This window comes from Rhincodon typus, unplaced genomic scaffold (genome assembly GCF_021869965.1).
Source record: "Rhincodon typus isolate 14 unplaced genomic scaffold, sRhiTyp1.1 hic_rhity00013218, whole genome shotgun sequence".
Lineage (NCBI taxonomy): Eukaryota > Metazoa > Chordata > Chondrichthyes > Orectolobiformes > Rhincodontidae > Rhincodon > Rhincodon typus.
In genome coordinates, this window is record NW_025978856.1 from 1 (window position 1) to 2,389 (window position 2,389).

Consider the following 2,389-nt stretch of genomic DNA (forward strand, 5'->3'; position numbering starts at 1 on the left):
CTTTATTGGTGTCGCCCCTTCACTGCAGCTCAGCGCCCCAAAACAAGCTCCTGTTAGCATCAATACAGCGTGCAGCTGAAGGAACACAGCAGGCCAGGCAGCGCCAGAGGAGCAGGAAAATGGTTTACTCCATTCTGCGAAGCCTCTTCTAAGGATACCAAACTTTAAGAAGTTGTCCTCCTCCGCGAAACGTTGACTTTTCTGCTCCTTTGATGCTGCCTGACTTGTCGCATTCCTCCAGCTGCACACTGCATTGACTCCGACAGGGAAGTGACGACCGAGTAGTATGATCGCTGGACTGCTAATCCAGAGACCCAGATAATGTTCTGGGAACCTGTGTTTGAATCCTGCCACGGCATATGGTGGAATTTGAATTCAATAATTATCTGGAATTAAGAATCTACTGATGACCATGAATCCATTGTCGATTGTGGGCAAAAACCTACCTCATTCACTAATGTCCTTTCAGGAATGAAACAGCCATCCTTACATGTGACTCCAGACTCACAGCAATGTGGTTGACTCGTAACTGCCTTCTCTGGCAATTAGACATGGGTGATAAATGTTGGCCGAGCCAGCGTCGCCCTCATTCTGTGAACGAATAAAGGACCTGCAGTTCTTGCTATCTCCTGTGAACAGCAGCCCTTTTTGTACTTTTCTGCAAAACATGTACTGAATAACATCAGGTTATCACAGCTCCGCTTTCTCCATTTGAAATCCATTTTCCCTGGCATTATAATATAAAAGGGCAAAACTGACCAAGTTCTGACGAACCTTCAGTGGATCTGAAACGTTAACGCTGAATCTCTCCACAGATGCTGCCAGGCCTGCTGGGTTTCTCTATCAATTCCTGTTTTTGTTTCAGATTTCCAGCATCCGCAGTTCTTTGTTTCATGTTAGCTTGAATATCGTTTGGGACACAGTAAGTTATCTCACAGCCCCTTTCCTTCTCCTCATAGGGGAGGCGATGCAATCCATACAATCGATTGTCGGAAGAACTCATCCGGTTCACTAATGTCCTTTAGGGAAGGAAACTGCCACCCTTATCTGGTATGGCCTACATGTGACTCCAGACCCACAGCAATGTGGTTGATTGAATAAATGCTGCCTAGCCAGCGACGCCAGTTAATGAATAAAAGTACAATGTGTCAGCAAAGCTGTCATCACTAAAAGCTAGGAGGGAAGAACTTCCACTCGATAGTTCAAACCAGGGCCGTGGTTCCAAAAGGGCCAAATCTGAACCACGAGACAACCAGAGAACGCGCCTGAGGTGCTTGTATCATTTCTCAACGACATTGTTTTTGCCTTTCCATTTTTGCTCCTTTCGGTGACAGGTCAGTTTCTCCCTGTCTTCGAGTTTTTATAGCGTGGAAAAAGACTATCTGGCCCATCGTGTCGGTGCGTGTCATCAGGCATCTATCTATTCTACTCTCACTTTCCAGCATTTGGCCCACCGTGTTGTGTGTTCTGACGTATCAAGGGCAAATATCAATGAGATTAACCCTGTAATCTACGAACGGGACTGAGGTTTCGTGACAGTAAAACTGTGTTACAGCCCACTTATGGAACTCATCCTCATGTTTAACCACAGAGGGAGATACACAGACACATCCCCGAGGGTGACAGAGGCCTCAGGATTACACCCGCTCCAGGTGCTTCACGTTCACTCTCCGTCCCCACACATGTTTCCCCGACAAAAGGCAGCTTTACATGGAACACAAGCAAGTTCTCCAGGCAATGAGAACTGTTGTTGTGAGCCCGGAAATAAAACGGACAGTGAACTGAAAGGTTCCCAAACGCTGCTCATGTGCAACTTTCCATATTCAATCGCGTCAGTTCCTCGGAATCTGACAACAAGAACGCCCGCCATATATTCCCGCTTTGGAAGAGTGAGTCCACCTGCAAGGGTTGAAAAGCTGTCAGCTGTGCTCGAGCCATGCAGGACTCAAACCTGCAATCTTCTGATCCGAAGTCAGACGCGTTATCCATTACGCCACTGGCCCACAGTCGGCCCGGCGTTTCTTGTCGAGTTGTGATGTTAACAGGGACCAAGGTGGAAATGTGATTCACAAGGTGACCACCAGCAAAGGTAATCTCTGTCACTGCTTCACTTCAATGGACCCCACTTTGGGAAGCAGTAAATTTCAATTGCAAAAGAAACAAATTTTTCCTCAGATGCCTGCTTCACTGTCACCCGTTTCTCCGCTGAGACTTGCCATCGTTTTATTCACTTACTGTGCTAGTTTATGAACCAATCCAGCGAAAGGTAATTTCAGACTATTACTAACCCTAAACCTTCGTCAGGTGAAGTGGATGCATGTGGTATACTCGCAACAAACACCCTTTGCGTTCATAGATTAAAATCGATTTCATAAAGAACCACCCCCAT

The 2,389-nt window shown here is 46.6% G+C and overlaps 1 non-coding gene across 1 annotated transcript; it reads right to left on the reverse strand.

The window, feature by feature from the left end:
- Window positions 1-1,930: 1,930 nt before the first annotated feature.
- On the reverse strand, window positions 1,931-2,003 carry trnar-ucg. The gene has a single exon. It is a non-coding gene; the product is annotated as a tRNA-Arg (tRNA).
- Between the last annotated feature and the right edge of the window lie 386 nt (window positions 2,004-2,389).